The sequence below is a fragment of the Mchenga conophoros genome, linkage group LG9, assembly GCF_057382185.1.
Source record: "Mchenga conophoros isolate Kocher_MC1m ecotype Shallow Benthic linkage group LG9, M_conophoros_male_GT1.1, whole genome shotgun sequence".
NCBI classification, from domain to species: Eukaryota; Metazoa; Chordata; class Actinopteri; order Cichliformes; family Cichlidae; genus Mchenga; species Mchenga conophoros.
Window position 1 is genome coordinate 1,191,577 of NC_140534.1, and position 10,941 is coordinate 1,202,517.

The window sequence follows — 10,941 nt, forward strand, 5'->3', positions numbered from 1 at the left end:
GTTTGGCTTTTTTCAGTGTTTTATTTGTTCGTGAGTAAATCTGTTTGGCTGAGATTAAAGTTATTAGATTAGATGAAATAAAACTTTATTATTCCCCCAGTGGGTTCCTCCTTGGTTTTCACACAGCTGGATAAACATCAAACAGAAAACTGATTAAACAGAAGTGTGAGATGGTCGAGAGTTTACACCAGTGTCCTATTATATTTTAGACAGCAAGGAGCAGACGGTCGAGTTTATTAAACTCCACCGAGACAGCAGCGATGCTAATCAGAAGGCTAGACTGTCCAATTTCACAGCCGCTAACTTCCGGTCTATCCGACATTCTGAGGACCCGGCCCACGTAGACCGCAAAGGCCGGGTCCTCAGGAGGATGCACCTATGAATTTGGACACCCCTAACATATACACAGAAGGGTGACAAGGGAAGTGGAAACACAGGGAACACAGCAGGAACAAATCAGACATGACGAGATAGGGAGGAAGCAAAACTGAACACACCAAACACAGGACGCAAGACTGTCAAAATAAAACAGGAAACACACTGACACACAAAGACATGTGGCTTGACCCTGGGGTTGGGAATAAAACGGACAGAGATGCAAATGACAGACAGGAGAGACAAGAAACGAAACACAAGGAGGGGAGTGTGGGAACATAAGAGTGCGAGGAAGCGAAAGACACACAACCACACACACGGAAATGTAGACGAGGGCACAAAGGGAACGTATAAAACAGCATAAACCAGAAATTACAAATAAACTCAGCAACATAAAAAGGAGTAAACTCAATACTAAACTGTATAAAACTAAATCATTACAACACAAGGAATGAATCAAATACAAACTAAACTCAAAAAGCTGGGTCAAGGACCCAGAACCATGACATAATCTCTCTCTCCTGTCATATGAGACAGTGCTGCCATAAAGCTCATCACCTTTTTGCATCCATCCCTTCCATTACTGCCATCGTGTAGGCACAGTTGGCTATTGTAACTGAAAGCTGCCCTTCTATTGCGCTCTTAGGATACTTGAGCTGTCTCTTTATAACCGATGTCTCTGTCAACAGTGACTGCTCTGAAAACAGTTGGCATTAGAAAGTGAACGAGCTTCAGTGATTAATCATCTTAACAAATGAGCCATGTCCCGCTAACTGTAACTGAATTTCATTCATATTTTAATCCTCCCTATAGATTTTGCTCAAGCCTTTAAATTCAGCTGACTTTTTTCTTCAGTCATGAATATATTTGGTCCTCAGGACCAGAGATGGGCAGTAACGCGTTACTTGTAACGCGTTACTGTAATCTGCAGAGGTGGGACCAAGTCATTGTTTTGCAAGTCTCAAGTAAGTCTCAAGTCTTTATCCTCAAGTCTCAAGTCAAGTCTCAAGTAATGTCAGGCAAGTCAGAGTCGAGTCTCAAGTCACTGGTGTAAAAGTCCGAGTCAAGTCACAAGTCTGAAACTTTGAATTTCAAGTCCTTTCGAGTCTTTAAAAAAAAAAAACGAAAAAAAAATGTTGCAGTTATGCTAAATGTAAATATTAGACCATGTAATTTTAAAATCTGTGTTTTTCTCAACACATGACAAAATAGTGAACTTAGAAAATATACACAAATTGTGAAATTGCACCTCTTTAAAATGCAGCTCAATTAAACCTAGCTCCAAGAATAATTTTCACCGACAGTTCTGAGATAAGCTGCATGTTATTCTTGGATGCGGTTGTAGGACCAGCTTTAAAATCGCATGACAAAAATATCATACACATTAAAAAAAACTGCATCACCAACGTAGCCTGGACAACATTTGCTAGTTAGATGAAGTCAGCTATCTCATCGTAGCATATTTATATGCATATTTATAATTATACGGTTCTTGGAGTGAGTGCATACACTCATGAAGTTTAGTAACTTCAGGTCACTGCAACAAGCCCAGGTACAGTTTACCGACGGATGGGTGCAGGACCTTGAAACGCACCGTGTAGAACGAAAGACCATAGTACGTATCATAAGTCTACCAGTCTCACAAATTGTCTTCATAAATACACATTCGTTAACCGTTTATTAATAGGACCTTTGAGCTCAACGGTAATTAATTAGTAGTGGAAATAATTTCTGGTACCCATCACAGAAATGTAGCAGTGACAATAATACTGTATGCTGTAATCGTACTGGACAATTAGTGATACAAAAAACCTGTTTTATCCTGTGAATAAAAGTATATGTTTTTGTCAATGTACCATAATAACAGAAGCGAAACGCAATATTGAGTCAGGACAATTCACTATTTATGCACAATAAATAAAGGAGCATAGCGCGACCATTTCTGTTCAGCGCCAGACTTGCTTGTAACCTATATCACCAATTATGTTAAGAAAAATGACGCATTAACTACAACAGCAGACTGACCTTTGTGTAAATGCTTGGAGCAGACTAACCTGTGAGCTGGAGTGTTCTGGGACGTTATATTTGATCTTTGAATGGCTGCAATCCAGTCGCGTCTTTGTTACTTCGGAAACATGGCTCGAACAATTTCTCTTCAGCGATGTAATCCGATAACAACCGATCTCTTTACCCGTCGGCTTCCCGTGGCTGTCATGCGACCGGCTATTGCAGTTAATAATACAACAGCTTCTTGACATTTTTGTGTTTCTTTTTATCGCTGTATAACTGATTTTAATTGAAAGGCTGTGTGCGCTAGTACCGCTTGCCACGAGTTCCCAGAATCCTTTGCGGTTCTACCCGTGAATGACGTCACATTTTCAATCTCTATATAATATGCATGTTAAATTTTATATTTGGGGTAAAATATCAAGTCTTTTCAAGTAAACCGGTTCAAGTCCAATTCAAGTCCCAAGTCATTGGTGTAAAAGTCCAAGTCAAGTCACAAGTCTTAGAACATTTTTTCAAGTCAAGTCTAAAGTCATAAAATTAATGACTCGAGTCTGACTCGAGTCCAAGTCATGTGACTCGAGTCCACACCTCTGGTAATCTGATTACTTTTTTTAAAGTAACGAGTAAAGTAATAGATTACCGCTACTTTCCTGTAGGAATGCTGCGTTACTGCGTTACTAAAACCGTGATTTTTTGCGAGAATGTCTCACGACAGTTGTTAGGTTTTGTATTGTTGATTGTCATTTATGCTTAGAAATATTTAACCATATATGCTTAGAAGTGTATAATCATTTGTAGATTGAAAGAATGTCTCATCCTAGGAGGTCTGTAACGGCTCTGAGTAGCATGAAGGGGGAGTGCGTTCACTCCTCTACAGAGTGTTCTGGCATAGATCACACACCTCCTAGGAGAGGTCGTATCTTCTCTTGCTGATATATGGTTTAGCAAACACACGTATATCTGTTTAAGTATAAGAGTCTTTTGTTCAGATGGACCCGCTCCTGGCACCAGCGTTTGGGGAGTTTTCACAGGGTCACACCTTGACCTCACACACACACACACACACACACACACACACACACACACACACACACACACACACACACACACACACAATAACCATATCCAACTTCTTAATAGCACTGAACTTACTTGTCAGGTTCTCATGTTGTTGCTAAGGATTGTCTTACACTGGGTTAAATATTTACACTTGGGTTTTAAGGGGTATTTATTATTTTCTTCATTATTTTATTTACGGGTTGTACGGAAGCCCCAAATGCAATTTCATTGTTCTCTGACAATGACAATAAATAAATAAATACTAAATACATACACAGTATTCTTTGTTCACATGTATACCTATGTAAGATGTTATATGTTAATGACCCTATGCATATTCATGTAACCACAATAAAAGGAGTGCTATGGGGGACCTGGCTGAGAGTCTGACGGGGGCTAGGTGGTGGGACGACACTTGGCCCCAGCCACTGCTCTACTCCCTCTACACTTCAGACTGTGTGGCCACCCATGGCTCCAACACCATTGTGAAGTTTGCTGACGACACAGTGGTGTTGGGTGCCATCTCCAACAACGATGAGGCGGCCTACATGGATGAAGTGAAGAATCTGGCATCGTGGTGCCAGGACAACCACCTCCAGCTGAACGTCAGCAAGACCAAGGAGCTGGTGGTGGACTTCAGAAGGGGTCAGCACAGAGACTACAAGCCCATCATCATCAATGGAGCTCCAGTGGAGAGGGTGCAGTCCTTCAAGTATCTTGGTGTCCACATCTCCTCAGACCTGACATGGGCTGCCCACATTCAGGTCCAGACCAAAAAGGCTAGGCAGCGCCTGTATCACCTACGACAACTGAGGAAGTTCAGGGTCTCTCCAAAGATCCTCAGGATTTTCTATACAGGCGCTGTGGAGAGCATCCTCACACAGAACATGACATCGTGGTTTGGGAACAGCTGTGTGAAGGACCAAAAAGCTCTCCAGAGAGTGATCCGTACAGCAGAACGCTGCTGCAGGATTGCTCTCCCCCCGCTTCAGGACACCTACACCAGGAGATGCCGGACTAGAGCAGCGCAGATACTGAAGGACCCGTCCCATCCAGGCAACAAACTGTTCCAACTTCTGCAATCTGGTAGAAGGTTCCGCATCTTCCGGGCAAGGACAGAGAGACTCAAGAGGAGCTTCTATCCCCAAGCCATCCGTGCCCTAAACACACACACCCGCCCTCTCACATCATCTATAATTGACTGAGACAGGACTCTTCCAGACACTAAACCAAGGCACAATGTACATTTCAATTCCTTTAATTTTAAATATGTTTATATTGTCTATCCTGTAAAATAGTCAGATATCTATTCATATTAATGTACAGAATTCACCTGCTTGCTGCTACTACTGCACATTCACCCAATGTATATACTACATATATATATATATATATAATGTTCTTCCTCTACACCCCCCCCCCCCCCCCCAATTTTTGCACATGTCGAGGAGCGTGTCAGGCTACATTTCACTGTGTTATACTTGTATAACTATGCATGTGACAAATAAAGAACCTTGAGCCTTGAACCTTGAACCTTAATTTCCCTCATGCATGAGTAAACCAGCCTGCTTGTGTCTTGCTTTGCAGTGTAATTATATTGTCTTCAACGTTCCAGCGGATAGGTACAAGCTACAAACCTATCAACAGTGACGTAAGCGAGTGCGACGTTCATGACAACAGCTGTGTGCAGATCAACAATGGATCACATATCGATTGTGGGAGAGAGTATGAGCGTGCAGCGTTTAAAGCGTGGAAGCACTGACCTTACTTTGAGTTTGATTCCATAAAAAGTGACAAAAACATTAGTGTCAGCTGTGCGTGGGAAGAAAACTTCTTTTTACAGTGAAAAAAAACCCTAAACTTCCAAACAAGCACCGAGTGCGCAACGACGTAATGGGAAACTCACAGAGAAACTCGCGGATTCTTCAACTGACCGCGGCACACCTGCACCAGGGTAAACCTCCGCCTACCAGGTGAAAATAGAGCAACAGGACCGCTGAGTCTTTGACTTTATTTATTTTCTGCTGTGTTTTACTTGCATCTATTTGAAAGACTGAGTGTAAACACAAAAAAAAATATTTTATTTTATGAGCTTGAATGTGCAGAAAATAGGTTTAAATGTTAAAGTAATTTATTCAAGTCAGAGAATGTTGCATATAATTAAATTTTTGCTTGATGCATAAAGTTAAAAGATTAAAACTAATAAAACAAGTTTTAAAAAGAGACTTTTCCATTTGATTACATTTTGTATGATTGATTATGTAGAAAAAGTAGAATTGGGCTGAAAGATCTATCGCTTTATCACCTCTTCAGGTTGTAAATCGTGTTTTTAATAAGTAACTAAGTAACTAAGTAATTAATTACTCTTGAAAATAAGTAATCTTTAAAGTAATGGGATTACTTTTTTGGGAAGTAATCAGTAATTAGTTACTGATTACTTTTTTCAAGTAACTTGACCAACACTGCTCAGGACACCTACTACAAACATGATTTTGAGAATATGATGCTGAATGTTTAACAGAATAAAAAACATTTCAAATAAGCTCAACATTGACACACAAAAAAAAGTATTTAAATGGACATAAAAAAATCATGGAAAGAATTTTCGCATTATTTTATTTTAGCAAATATTATCCCAACATAATCTTCTTGGATCAAACCAACTTAATTGATGGTGAGATTTAGCTTATTTACTCCTGCTTAGGCCAGTTTAATTTAGTTTTGTTGGTCTAACTTAAGATGTTTTGGTCCAACTCAGTTCAGTAGGTTATTTCACACTTATGTGCTATGCTTGTTGTTTATTAATGGAGTTGATCCAGCCAGTACAACCATGGTATTATAAAACTCAGTTTATCAAAATGAAGTTAGTCCAAAAAAAAAGGTAAAAAGGCTTAATTGTGATAGACAGTAATGTAGTCATGTGGAAATCCTTTCTATGATCATTTCAAGTTCATTCCAGGTTATTTTCTGGAGTCTTGACAAGTTCAATTCAATTCAGTTTTATTGATATAGTGCCAAATCACAACAACAGTTGCCACAAGGCGCTTTAAATTGTACAGCAAATTCAACAATAACAAGTCTACAATATAAAGATACACTACATTACATGAAACTATAAAAAAATGTTATGAGAGACCAAATTTCATACTCGTGGTATATTGCAAAAAAGTAGGAAAACTATGGTTACAAAGCAGTTTTCATAGCTTATAATTACCTTGTATATTTTGTGTGCATGGTTTCAGACTCACTGTCCAGATTCAAGGTGCAGCTTTTGCAATGGTTTCACCTCTCAGTGTAAAAGCAATGTTTTGAGAACATATACCATTCAAAGTAAGGGAAAATGAGTTGCATGCATTTTCTGAGTAAGAGAAAGAAAGAGGTTGTAAAAGCCTTATTTTTCCTACTTTTGAAGCTATTAGAATGCAAAGTAAACCCCATTAACTGAAACTTTGTGCATCTCCTTAGTGAACATATAGGCAAATTCACATATCAGGTATTTCTTCACCAGACCTTCGAGGATGCATTCTCTTCTCGCTTCAGTGACATCATATTAGCTCATTTTGAGGTTGATGAATTATCCTGTCTGTGGGCCAGACCTTTCACCAGTTGATAACATCTGGCTCATTATAAAATGAAAAATACAACAATGACAAAGGAGCAGGACATTTGAGAATCCTGCATCAGAAAATATTCATTTTCAGTTTGCATGTCCTCTCATTCTCTTCGGATACTCCGACATCCTCCCAAAGTCAAAATACATACAGGAAGAGCATGGATGCATGGAGATCTGCTTGCCATTACATTCTATGTGTATTTACTTTTTTTGTAACAACCACATAGTGGAGAGATAATCGCTCACTCAGAGAACCAAGGTTACAGAGTAACCGTATGATTTCAATAAGTCAGGGTGTCCCAATGGTTTCACTTCAAACCTCTGCTGATAATGACTGGCTTAAAATCTGGGATTCTACACCATCATGGTCTTAGAAATAAAGACGACAAAATAAAACATTCTTTACAAAATGGCAGGTACAAGGATAGAAGAACTGGACTAAAAGTGAGTGAAAAGCAGACAGTGTTCAAAGAAAAACTCTGAAAAACCTTCTGGCTCTACAATACCCTACAGCAGAGGGCCAGGGTATAGACTGGTTTTTAAGTCAATTTAAAAAAAAAAGTTTGTTGAAACGTGTTTGATGTTTATTGTATTTTGTGTTTTTAGTAGTGATTAAGAGGACACTAGTCAGGTTGTGCAGCAAACATAGCAGCAGAGGCACGGTAATTTAATATATTTGACATAAAGAATGTATTAATGCACTGAAATGTAATTTATTTTGTACTGTCTGTAGGATGGGCGGCACATGTGATTGTGTCAGTGTTTCCCTTTCTCTTTTTCTTGCACTTTCTCCCTAGTTTGTTTTAGAGTAAGGGTCGCGTTTTAAAAGGGATTTTTTTGGCATTTGGGTCTGCTTTTATGTTAACTGGGCCAGGTGGAATATTGGTAGTGGGAGGTCCCTGAGCTGGGGCTCACACCTTATAGAAATTAGGCCTTGCATAATGGTGATTGCAGTGGTACCAATCATTTCCTTAGGGAAACACTTGGCTTCCCCAAGGAAAAGGAAGCTGGCTGATGCTGGCTGATATTGAGAGTTCAAATGAACAATTGAGAGACCAGTTACAGGAATGCTCACTGGTGACTGGTCCAGTGCCAGGCTCGTCCACTGCACCATCAAATTTGAACCCAAAAAATGAAGCTCCAAATGTGTGTTATGCTTATGTGCCCCAAGAGCATAAATGTCTGAAGTTTAATGGGAAATTGTCAGTGGGCTTGTTAACTGTTGATCAGTGCGTTGAAGAAGTGCGTAGATGTCTGGAGATTCGCCCTTTGTCATGAGCAGAACAAGTGATGTTTATGATGGACATATCTGATGGCAGTGTCCGTTTTCACCGGAGAGATGCTCCAGTAAAGATTTTTGCTATTTTAAATGAGAATTATAGCTGTACTCAGTCTTAGGGAGCTGCTCAGTTACAGTTTTTCCAGCGTATCCAGAGAGAGGGGGAATCTCTGCAAGACTACTTTTATGCCCTTAAATCATTAATGGATGTTGGAATATCCAAGACACCAGCTTGTATCCCCAAAAGTGATACAGTGTTAAGAGAGCAGTTTAACATGTTCATGATGATACGCTGCGGAGAGAGTTGAAACAGTGGGTTCTTCAAACACCAGACATTTCCTTTGTTACTCTACGCAGTATTACCCTTAGGTTGGCTGAGGCGAGCTGACAGGGAGGGAAAACTAGGTCTCGAGTGAATTCCCTTGATACCAACCGTCAGGGGGAGAGGGAGGTAATGCAACTATGCACTCAGTTACCGCTAAGCCTAGTGATGGCATTTTAGAGATAAAGGAGTGTCTTTGTAAACATCAGGTTCAGTTGCATACTCTTATGAAGCAAATGTCTGTCCATTTTTCTTCTCAGACTGGACTAACCCCCACCTCTCCCTCAACTAGGCATTTTCGTTTTCAGGCCGATGGCAAGTCAATATAGGTTACATGGAGCTTGATATGACTGTTTTTGGTGGCATCCTGACAAAAATGGGCATAGTGGTAGAGGACCCTCCAGATGGACATATTCAGCAGCTAAGGAGTGTGCCTGGCCTCTTTTGTAATGAATATCATTAGCCGTTGTTACCGCCTACTGTTTGAGCGGTTCAGCGCTGGTCTGTTTGAATCTCCTGCCCTTGAAAATACCACTGAGACATGGAAGGAGACTCTTCATAAGTGTCAGTGCATTGAGGCTTTGAATACATTGGGGTACTTGGGTAAAGCCAAGGTCCACAGTCGAGCTGTTTGTGTCCCTGCTGGTTCTTTGAAATGGATTTTTGATATGAGTAAAATTCCCTGAACTTTTGGAACAAACATCATAGCATGTGTGTGTGTGTGTGTGTGTGTGTGTGTGTGTGTGTGTGTGTGTGTGTGTGTGTGTGTACACCACCTCCCTCCAAGTGTGTGTCCATCTGTTCCTCTATTTGTCACACTGCTTCATCTCTAAATCTTTTGCTTAGTGTTCTTCTGTCGGTCCTATAGATGTGGTTTTAACAAGATCTGATATTTAGTGGTCATGTTGATGTTATTCCTTTGTTAGTGGACCTCAAAATCAGACTGTTTGTGTGCATGTGCATAACAAAAGATATGATAAAACATGAGATTACACTATGGAGTAATAAAGTAGTAAAAGTAGCTGACTTCCTGTCCTTACAAAACCTCTTGATTTGACTTGATTTCATCAGACTGCTAAACACTGACCACTAATATATATATATATATATATATATATATATATATATATATATATATATATATATATATATATATATATATATATATATAGTGTTATGTCATCATATATAAATATATGCATATTTTGTAATGTGCATTCATTCTTATATTTGTACTTGTATTTATTCCTATATATTTTTTTGTTTTTTATGTTTCTTGTGTTGTGCACACCTCTGTTGCTTGTAATGCTTGCACACAAGAATTTCACTCACATGTGCTGGACCAGTGTAAAGGTAATGTGATGTAACAATAAAAGTGATTTGATGTGATGTTTCTGATGAATTTCCTGTCTTTTCCTGAGGACTGTTTCTCCAGCTAAATGTCACAGAGAACATCTTATTAGCCAATTATTCTAATATAAACTTTGTAAATGTCTATAACAGTTATAAGGTCTTTATACAGAGATTGAAAAGGCAAAGTGGTTTGTAAGTTTTCCCTGTAATGCTCTAAAACTTAAAACTAGAATTTTAAAATGGAACCTAAATCTGATTGGTAGCCAGTGCAGCGACTTTAAAACAAGAGTCATACAAGCTCCCTTGTTAGAGCGGGTCAGTAGCCTCACTGCAGAGTTTTGAACAACCTGTAGACAAGCTAGCCCGTTCTTGTTTAGACAAGTAAACGGGCTGTTACAGTAGTCAAGTCTTGTAGAGACAAAAGCATGTATTATCATCTCAAGTTCACTTGTTGACTCGATGGAAGTTTTGAAATGTTCCTCAAGTGAAAAAGCAGGTTCTTACTATCTGATTTAAATGTCCCTCCAAAGAAAAAACTTCATCAAAAATAACACCTAGATTTCTAAGGTTATGCCTCTGTGAGGAACCTAAGTCACCCAGTGGCAGTTTAATATCAGGTATTGCACTGTCGGGTGCAATAATCAAACTTTCTGTTTTGTCTGGGTTAAGCTGTAAACAGTTATTGTTCGAACATTGTTTAATGTTGGTTAAACAGTCAATCAGACCGGAGAGCTTGTGAACTTCAGAAGGCTTAAATGAATAAGGCAAGGCAAGGCGCTATAGTATAGTATAGCTGAATATCGTCAGCAAAAGATGATAAGATACTTCAGGAAACTGCCGTATTATCTGGCCTAAAGGGAGAAAGTATATTAAAAACAGAATAGGTCCCAGCACGGAGCCCTGAGGAACTCCACACAGCAGCTCTGTAGA